We start from the raw sequence: 11,677 nt of genomic DNA, 5'->3' as shown, positions 1-11,677 counted from the left end.
TCGCAGAGCTTGAGCGTATGTCGGGCGGCAGTAGTCTGTCTGGGTAGGCTGTGGTTCGGCGTGTAGTAACGCAGGCCTGATAGCTTGCTGCACCTCTTCGCAGATAGCGCTCATAAGGGAGCTGGCCGCTGGCTACGACGTACCACAAATCTTCTCTAGCTCCTCACGGGCAACAGCGCGGATCATGTCGCGGAGAAAGTCGGTATTTCTGTACACCTGCTAGCACACAAGCTAACATAAACCGTCGGCATTTATCTCAATGGCACTAGTAAAGCTCTTGCATTAAGGAAGTATTAAGTGCAAGAAATTAAAGATGTTTTTCCTTTGATTACTGTTTTGATGTTTCGTTAGATTAAATAAAGGCTTTTACCAATGCTGCCTTGCAAGAATGCAAAAATCCCACAGCACGGTCATTTCTTGCTATCGCTTCTCTCTGCAGTTCTTTGAGCTATTTTCCCCTTTCACTTACAGTTCCGCCAGCTGCAGCTCGGGTGCTTAAAGTATTAGATAGGAATTGCAGCCGGCCACAATATTAGTTTCTTTCACTTTTTTTTTCTTTAAAATAAACCACTACCACCACTAAGCAGTGCCGAAACTGGGCTAGTTGGATAGCGTTCATGATGAAAAAAATAGTTCAAAGGGAACACGAAGGACGGAAAGAACGCCACAGTCAAGCGCTAACTCGCAACTGGGGTTTGTTACTGTAACTCGCAATTTCTAGAACTCGCTTCAAAAAAACTATAAGCAAGCAGCTCCCCACCTTTGAAACGAGGGTCAAAGGGAGAAAGGAATTGTAAGCAGCACGGGCCACTCGTCGCAGTGAAGACAAAAATTAGCAAAGACCCTTTGTCGAAAAGGATATCAGTGCAATGCGGAGAATACAAAATCAATTTGACAATCTGCCATGCTAACAGAGAGCCCGCTGACACACAGATTTTGACATTTTCTTTTTTGGTACGTCTCCATAATGTCACGTAGGAACTGATCGTGATGCATGAAAAATGCGGTGGTTTATAAAAAAAAAATCAGTGTACACTTTTTCTTCTTTTGCTCCCCTTTTCCGCTGGATTCGCGGTAATAATCGGGAGGATAACCGTACTGATCTTTTAGGGAATTATGGTGTTCACCTAGCCTAATGTTGAGGCATCGCGTCGCTTTGCTAGGTATTGGAAGTTCCTCTAACTACACCCACGCTCAGGGCAGAAAAGGGGAGCGGTGCTTACCTGTGGTATATGAGAGAGATACTGCGCCATTTTCCTTCCCCAAATCCAATTATTATTATTATTATTATTACCGGTGCACCTACGCCTTTTTCTCTTGCCGCCATCACGTTCTTGCCTCTTTCGAATTTGTGAGCACAAACTGCTCAACGTATTCGGCCCGAAAACAACCACTTGGACTCAACAGCGACAGGTAATTGTCCCAACATTGGAACCGTATTGGCAAAGGCCGGCCCTAGAAAGGGTCAGGATGGAAGCATTGTGTTGCAATATTAGGCCGATTACCTGTACTGCTTGGGTTTGACCATGTGCCATTCTATGCACATGAGGCAACACGCCAAATTTCTGGCGCTCTCGTCCAATATCTTGGGATTTGCGTCACCCCTTAATCCATCTCTCCACTTTACCGCAAGTGGTCAAGATAACTTCTCGGGTACGCGTCTAATAATTGTGTGTTCCAGAAATGAACCCCAGTTCCCTGGTAGCGCTTGTCTGCGTCGTTCGTCCCGTTCATCGTGTTTCTATTGCGCTATTTTTTCATCATTAACTACCACTGCCACCCAGAAAGGTTTCAGTGCTATTATTACAAGTACAATAAAATACAATTTCAATATTGGGAATGATTTGTAAACCCAACGTAATTTAGAGATGGGTGTAATGCAGATATCATGCATGTAAACTGGTAAAATCTGTACATACATAAGTTGCGCAAAGGTCAGACGCGGCTTCTATCCTGGCGAACCAATGGGCTAACGTTGCTTTTATAGTTCGTAGGGATGGGGGAACTCTGCATTTCTATTCGGTAAACGTTTACTTATATTGGGCGAGAGAGTGCAGACTTTGCCTTTACATTGGAGAAAAGAGATGAGCTGAAGTGCGTTGCATATTGATGAAAATCGGGTGGTATTGCCTTCTCACAAAAAATTGCCGGGCTTGTATGGCAGATGCAATAGGCCAAGAAGTAAAATGTAGTGATTCGTCTGCATGTGAATATTAGGCCTACACTGCTGCAACATTTCCTCATACATGTTGTGACAGTGTCACTACAACGCCATTTAACTACTTCAGCACAATTAAGTGGTAACACTTTGTTAAGTACAGTTAACTACACTTATGTAGCAAACAGTTAACACTTGATTGCAGCTAATAATAAATATGGTATCCAGGGTGTTTAACCTAATACTTTCTGGAATTTCTAAAAGCTGCCTTTTAGACTTAGAAGAGTGCTTTTATAGGCATAGCATTTTCAGCGATGTAATGCGTCAGAGTATACAGCTGAGACGCGGAAACTAGCAGGCTGGATGAATATTATTGAATAATTAACTCTTTGACTGATACTGTCGGGCTCCTTAATATTGAGGCGCGTGTAGCCTACCCTAAGATATATCCATATCAGTTTTAGGCTCTCGAAAACGCGCTTATCCACGCCGCTGTAGCCCAACAAATTATGGCTATTTCGAAGAGTTACGCGCGCTGAAGAGGCTGCTTCGCCTGCAAGCTTCTCAAAATCGCGTGTATTTTAGCGCAATGTACGCAAAATTTGTTGAAGCACAGCGCCGAAGGTAGCCGCGTTTTCAAAATTTCTAAAAACTGATAAGTATATTACTTACGTGGGGCTACACGCGTCTCAATAATTAAGGAGGCCAACAAAATAGTTGAAAAGATAACTTTTCGACATCAGCTAAGAAGCCGTCTAGTTGGCGTGCCTTAGCTGTATTCTGATGTACTATATAACACTCACAACGCTTTGCTGAAATAAAGCGCTCTTCTAATCGAAAAAGCCTATTTTAAAAAATTGTGTGAAATATTAGGCGAAATGTCCTTTATTTTATTTCGTCGTTTGCCGCCTACGCGCAGTTCTTAAGCTAAAATTATGAATTTTACTTCGATAAGTATGTATCATCAGGTACAATTTCAATCACAAAAGTTTTTTTCTTACTTTGTCCTGCACTGGGCTGGTGATGACTATATTAGTGATTATCTTGCCGGCTCGATGTTATAAAAGGGCACGGAGGAAAAGCGAAGCGAAGAATTTGAAGCGAGTTAAGCAGTTCGCTTCAAAGAAGTGCGACAATTAGCTGCAATGTGACGCATGAGTTGACTAATTACTGTTCAACGAAACGCGCGCGCGCACACACACACACACACACACACACACACACACACACACACACACACACACACACACACACACACACACACACACACACACACACACACACACACACACACACACACACACACACACACACACACACACACACACACACACACACACACACACACACACACACACACACACACACACACACACACACACACACACACACACACACACACACACACACACACACACACACACACACACACACACACACACACACACACACACACACACACACACACACACACACACACACACACACACACACACACACACACACACACACACACACACACACACACACACACACACACACACACACACACACACACACACACACACACACACACACACACACACACACACACACACACACACACACACACACACACACACACACACACACACACACACACACACACACACACACACACACACACACACACACACACACACACACACACACACACACACACACACACACACACACACACACACACACACACACACACACACACACACACACACACACACACACACACACACACACACACACACACACACACACACACACACACACACACACACACACACACACACACACACACACACACACACACACACACACACACACACACACACACACACACACACACACACACACACACACACACACACACACACACACACACACACACACACACACACACACACACACACACACACACACACACACACACACACACACACACACACACACACACACACACACACACACACACACACACACACACACACACACACACACACACACACACACACACACACACACACACACACACACACACACACACACACACACACACACACACACACACACACACACACACACACACACACACACACACACACACACACACACACACACACACACACACACACACACACACACACACACACACACACACACACACACACACACACACACACACACACACACACACACACACACACACACACACACACACACACACACACACACACACACACACACACACACACACACACACACACACACACACACACACGAACACTTCATTTTTTTAAGATATTGGAAAGGTCTCCTAAGCTAAAAGCTATGAGCTTGACTAGTCCCAGGAGACCCAATACTTGGCAATAGCGTGTGTTTACAAATAATAGATAAACATTCACCCAAAAAGTTCACAAACAAAGCTGCTCTGTACTATTTCCATAGCATATACACAGCATTTAGCATACATGATGTATATCACAAAAAGAGATCTCACACAAAACAAAACAACAACAAATGAGTAATAACATCAATGTGCAATTCAATATGAAATATCGCTAACAGCACGGAAATAGCAGTAGAAATCATATATTAGCAAAATAGGAATGTAGCTGCTTGACACTGTATCCATGAATAGAATAGTATTTTTTGAGCGCAACAGGAAGGCTAAGGGTCAAGGACTGATGTTTATAGAGAGTGCGAAAACGCGGGATTGCCCACTTGTCTGTGTTTCTTGTGTTAATATTTGAATTTGTAATGCGCTGTTTTAAAGACTTCAACAAAGCTACAGTGCTTTCCATTTGTGGGGAGGATTAGCTGGCTGCCTTTAATAAACGAAAGTCATATAGGTTATCTATGGGAATAATATTAAGGGAGGAAAAGGATTCTTTACAAGATGACATAGGTGCAATATTTGCGATGCAACGGACAATCTTCTTCAGAATAATTGCAAGCTTGCTTAAATTAGATCTCGAGGTTGCGCTCTAAAGAACAATACGTTAAGTGAGAGTTAATGAGGACATTATGTATTTGAAGCTTGACTTATAATGTAAGCAACCTACGACAGCCTGGTATTACACCAGCGATGGAGGAAAGTTTTATGGAATGGTTATTTATGTGCACGTCCCAGTTTAATGTTGAAGAAAAATGAACTCCGAGAATTTTATGATGATCGACAATATCGGCTACTTGACCTTCTAACATAATAACTTTATTCGCTAAAGCTGGTTTATTTTTTATAATGAAACATAACAGCTTTTGGCTTAGATGGGTTAATCTTTATTCTATTTAGCTTTGACCAAGCAGACAACTGTTCAAACATCTGATTACATTTTATTATCATATGTTGAATATTGGAACCAGAGATCAGCATTGTGCTGTCGTCGGCATACATAATGAACTGAACTTTATTATTTATGTTTACTATATCGTTCACATGTAAATTAAATAGAAGAGGACCAAATACACTGCCTTGTGGAACACCACATGAAATCGGCAAGAATGACGACATGTTACCCGCCATATGCACGCGCTGTTTCCTTTCATGCAGGTAAGATTTCAGAAGCGTTAAGCAGTTTCCTCGATTTCCATAAGCCTGCAACTTAGTGAAAAGAATGTTGTGATTCAGAGTGTCGAAAGCCTTACTGTAATTTATAAATATTGCAAGTGTAAGCATCTGTTTTTCAGTCTTTTATAGAATAATTTCTTGGAGTCAACAGAGCTGTCTCCGTTCATCTGTCTTTCCGGAAACCAAACTGTGAATTTGTGATAATATTTGCATATTCATGGAACTTATTTATGCGAGAGAAAATTATCTTTTCTATGCCCTTCGAAAAAACTGGAGGAACAGATATCGGTCGATAGTTGTTGGCCGAGTTTTGGTCACGGCCTTTAAAGATGACAGAGACTTCGGCCTTTTTCATTGCATCAGGAAAAGTGCCCGAATCCAAAATGAGATTTAAAATATATTTAAGTACCGTGGTGATGAGTGATAAAACATATTTAACAGTTAATCTGCAAGTTATTCATATCTAATGCTTTACTATTGCTCAAGCTCAAAAAGTGCTATGTACTTAGAATTGATCTGTTGGGTACAGAAAAATGGTCTCGTTAACGATGCTCCTAATGTTTAATGCATCCGGAAGATCATTTTTCGGAGCGACTATGTTTACAAAATGATAGTTGAAATAGTCCGCAAGTGCCTTGTCATGTATTTCATCGTCATTCAGCGTCACAGAATCTGGCATACACTTTTTGCTGTCTCGACCTAGAACATTGTTTAACACTTTCCATGTTTTGTCGGGGCGCTGTAAGCAATATGAGCAAACAAGTGTTCGTAGTAGGCGTGCTTTTCTGCTTGCGTTCGCCGCTTATTTTATTTCGCAGTTTCTTCAAGTATTTTAACGTTATTTCAGAGCGCGTTCGTAAAAATGAGTGATACAGGCGGTTCTTTGCTTTGATAAATATTAGATGTTCACGGGTAGCCCAAGGTTTTATGTTTTTTTTGGAAGACCTGTTTGTTTTCATCGGAAAATATTGGGCATAAATACGCGCAAAACGTTCAATGAAAGCATTATAAGCATAGTTTGTATTTGTTTTGTTCAATACAGATCACCAATTTTGATTACAAAGGAAGTGTTTAAAAATGTCAAGTCTACTGGCTTTAATGCATTGAAAACTGAACTGTTGTGTTCGACGACGTTAAATTTAAATTCTTGAGCATAATTAGTAGGTAGTAAAATGTCGATAATAAAACCTCCACCACAAATCATGTTAAGATTGTTTTCGCAAAGATATTCAAATAAAGTTTCAAAAAAGGCTAGAAACAGTGAAACGTTTGCATCTGGTGGACGATGGAGAACTGAAAAAAATTCATTTTTATTTCGCACAGTTAACACTTTGCAGTCATCTGTTATCCGACTGAAATCCGGCACAACATCGCATTTATTTCTCGACGTGATATGAATCGCAACACCACCACCTCGTTTATTGGCACGGTTTAAGAAAAAAGCTTTGATAGGTATCAATACTGAGCATTTTGCAGCCATGTGAATACCAGGCTTAAGATAGCAGTAAAATGTCAACCTTGGAAGAAAACTGGTCCAGCAGGAGAGCAGTTTCTTCTCGGCCATTTACAGAGCGTGCATTGATATGAAGAGCCGATTGGCAAGATTAGTATTGAAAATTGACTTCACAAGGCAAAGAAAACTCTTGATAATTCATTCTGCACTTGAGGCTATCAATTACGCGTTATTAACGTTCACTGCGGCGGTCTCCACGTTCCCTGAAACAATCTTGTCCAGTCACGCTCGTTTGTTGTATGTATGGCCGGAATGCCGTCAGCCTGCCTCGAGAAAATCCTGCCGTTGGTTGACTAAACAGATTTCCAACCGTTTTCATGTTTTTTTCTTGACTGCCATAGCAAGAAGTCTTTTCAGTGTGGGACATAAATGCTCATTTACGTAAACGGGGGCCGAGTCCGGGAGACCGAGGTCATCGTTGGAAAGTCGAATTTTATTAGCTTTTTGCAAAACATTGTCGCCTTTCGCCCGTGACCGGTACTGAACGACAGTGTTCGTTTTTTGAGGCTTTCGTGTGGGAACGCGATGACAGACTTCAAGATAACTTTCTGCGATAGGTTCACTTATGGCTGTTCCGAGTTTGGCTAATATCTCGGTGACTGATTCATCCTGTCTTTTCACGCCCTCTGTTTCGATGTTGTTTTTCCTAGAATACAGTTACGACTGAACAAGCCTACCTTCAACATCATGCAGCCTAGTGCGAAGTGCCTCATTTTCGGTGGCAAGTCGAGCGCTTACAGCCGTCTCGTCACTCAGTTTCTTGTTGGTCTCCTCAACTGTTGTAGCGACATATTCAAGACTGTCGGTTAGGGACCTTTGCTCAATCCAAACCTCGCGAATTTCGTTGCGCTAGTCTATTTCCATTGCCTCCCAAAGCGCTTTATGCTTAACATTGATATCTTCGTTCAGTCTTGACAACTCGGCCCTCATTTCTTCCTTGAACTTAGCCAAATCCTCAGCCATGTTCGTAGTGGTCAATCTGCAGCGGCGAAGAATTACCGCATGCAGACAAGAGACACGAACAACAGAACTTTGCGTATACAAAGTAAAAAAAATTAAAAACTAGCAGCAGTGACGAAGCATAGAAATTGAAATTTTCTAATATGTGAGCAAATGGCTCTCGAAACTGACCTGTGGACAAAGCAGAAAGTCCTTACTGGTGGCACCGCAAGGCTCCTTCGCTGCTGCCAAGTGAGCCCAGCAGAGCTTTCAGGAATCCTTTTGTACTCCCAGGCTTTGACTTGGTGCGATGCAGGTGCAGCTCTGGTTTCAGGTTTATAAGCAGCAGACGATGACGCCGTCCGTTCTTCTTGCAAGCCGCACTCGTTTGCCGGTCAACCTACGCCGATGTGCAAACTGTGGTGAAAACAGAAAATTTTTAAGCGTGGTACTGCAAGGCTCCGTCGCTACTGCCAAGTGACACATTTGCTGCGCCAGAACAGCTTGTGAAGCTACGCTGGCTGACCTGACCCATCAGGACAGCGAGACATTGTTTTACTATAAAATGTGATCTGCGATATTGTTTGGATCTGTTTGTAATATTGATGCAAGAAAAACCATTACATGAGATAAAGTATGACTTTTTTTTTGTAATCCTCATCTGTTATTTGCAGTAAACGCCACTACCAAAAGTCGGCCGCAAAATTCGGAAGAATGAAAGGGTTCTACATTGCCCTGTGGGAAATCTCATTAAGAAATATAATGGATATGTAATGGCCGTAGTGGAAAACATGGATTCTATGAGGAAAGTGTTGACCATGGTGCGAAATATACGAAATATTCTGATCATGGTGGAGATCATGGTTTATATGCTGGGCTCTGCTAAATGATAGTGACACGCGTAGAGGAAAGACAATGTCCATCGATGAAGGTTGCCCTGCAGGATGGTGGAAAACATATGGTGGTTCTCCTGTTGCATATTGGGCGATGCTGGTTTGGGGAGAACTTTGATCGCCCCTTCCGTGCTAGCAAATGGTGGCCGTGGTGGTGACTGCATCCATGGCAGAACAATAGTGGATCTTCGACATCGTTAATGCGCTACTCATGGTTTACACAAACAAGAACGACACATAGAGAAAGGGCGCAAACTATCAACTAATTTTATTGCGTGGGAAATTCGTTTTATATGAACTGTTAAGATGAGAAAAGAAAGGACACAAAAACAAGTAGCTTCATGGAGATTAGTTGTCTAAGCTTCTTGTCCTGACAGACATGCGTGGAGGATGCAGTCTTTTCACTTCCTTAAAAAGTTAATCTCTCGCTTCGTCAGCGCTACCGAAGGGTCGCTTACGCAAGTGCCTTTCTTCTCAGACGTCATGCAAAATGCTTCAGCAACACAGCAAAGTGGGCGAGTTCGTATTGCATCTTAATTTACGAAACAGCGCAACTAACACGAAGGACAAGAAAAAGAAGAAACACGGACACGCGCTGACTTACAACTTTCTGTTTTAATCGGAAAACCACATATTTATAATCTCTCATCGCCGCGTAAAAACCTCATGTCATCATCACAAACTACAACCTAAACTGAAAGACAAATAACAATTGCTGAAACGTAAGCACCTACAAGTTCCCACGTTGTTCCATCAGCCATATCTCGCGCTTATACAAGGCCATCGAAGTGCTGCTCACACACGAGTCAGCTTCTGTGAAGATATGATACGCTTCTACTACTTCTCGTACTAGTTGCTCTTTATGACGATACAGCACCACCGTGTTATCAAAGTCGGTGTGCACAGGCAGGATTCGCAATGTACAACCAACTTTGATGATCAAGAGCCTCCCAAAGAATTAGCATGTTCCAACAGGCGATCATTGAGGCATCTGCCTGTTTGGCCCACTTAGAAATGGGCGCACGAGAACGGAATCCTGTAAACCACTCCAACGCTGCACTGCACAAACTGAGTGCCATGACGAACTCCACACCCTTCTTTGGTGTTACCAATTTCTTTCTTGCGTTTCACTAACGCCGGAACCTTGCTGAATTTGTTTGGCGCAGAAAACATGATGACATGAGGCTCTGACGCGGCGATTAGTGATTATAAATATGTTGTTTTCCGATTAAAACAGACAGTTGTAAGTCAGCCCGTGTCCGTGTTTCTTCTTTTCATGGTCCTTCGTGTTAGTTGCGCTGTTTCGTACCTTAAAATGCTTCATATAGCTCCCTTTGCATTTTATCATAGGATCGAAGGATGACGGTGGTGCTATCAAGTAAAAGCTTATAGGTTTTGCACTTGGAGCAATGCGCCGTCAGGTTACCCGATGCGGGAGCCAAACCGCATAACCTGCGCTGCATCGGCCCGTCTGGCCGACATATGCCCTGCCACAAGATAACGGTATTTTGTACACGACTCCGGAGCTACATGCCACAAACTTGGTCGCGTGCGTGACCCCACACGTGCTCTCACTATTCCTTGGCTGTGGGTTGTTCACTTTATGGCACACAAAGTTCTCAGTTTGGCACAGAGAACACAAGTGCAACATTATGCCTTTCGGAAACTTTCGTAAGCCTATGCGATACGGCATGTGCATAAGGCAATACAACCGGTCTCCTATTTTCGTCCCGCTCTTTTTTGTCCTTTTGTTTTCCTTTTACGACTGTCTTTAAAACGCTATCAGCTACTGATACGAGCATCTGTGTTTGATAGCCCGCTGCTTTCAGGCGTTCAGCTTGCAAGTTGATGCTGTCATTAACTTTGTGATGACAGGACTTTTTCACTGCCTGGGTGAAGGAAGACATCGCCATTCCGCGCTTTATGAGCTTCGAATGCGACGAATTGCACAGTTCCTGGGGTTCATTTAGGTTTCGCTAGATTCGCGCTATCCACTTGTCATAAGCATTTACTGTCTCCACAACAGCAGCTTTATGTCTAGAATGGGCGCCATAAAAGTGTCATTGCGTTCTAATGCGGAATGCAAGCGATTGACGAGGGGTTTGTGCGTTCGTGCTATCGGCTGATGGTAGCCCCGCGACGAGCAAACGAGAACATTGCGATCGAGAGTGGGAAATCCAAATCAAGCTCCCAAACATGCGTTGGGCTAGTGGATACATACTTCTTTAGCTTAAGAGAAGAGCAGCAGTTAGCCTCCCCATGCAAACAAAGAACGGTACAATAATGACTTTCTTCTAAGCCTCCCGTATCTCTCTTGATAACCATATTCTGTTAAAAATTTCAGGAGCGAGTCTACAGCAGGTTCAGAGCAATGGGCGAGCATTTTGTAATGGACTTCATCTGGTCCTGGTGTAGTGTCTTTGCCACAAATATGTACGCTGTTAATTTCTTGTAGTGTAAATGGGCTATCATATGCTTCGTGAGCACTTCCCTTTATCGGCAGTGTTTCTTTTTCGGCTGTGTTTATAAATTCTAAAAATAATTCTGTATAGTGAGAGCATCTAGATACA

This window comes from Amblyomma americanum, chromosome 9, assembly GCF_052857255.1.
Source record: "Amblyomma americanum isolate KBUSLIRL-KWMA chromosome 9, ASM5285725v1, whole genome shotgun sequence".
NCBI classification, from domain to species: Eukaryota; Metazoa; Arthropoda; class Arachnida; order Ixodida; family Ixodidae; genus Amblyomma; species Amblyomma americanum.
The sequence above is the reverse complement of the archived record's forward strand: the minus strand, read 5'-3'. Positions refer to the sequence as shown.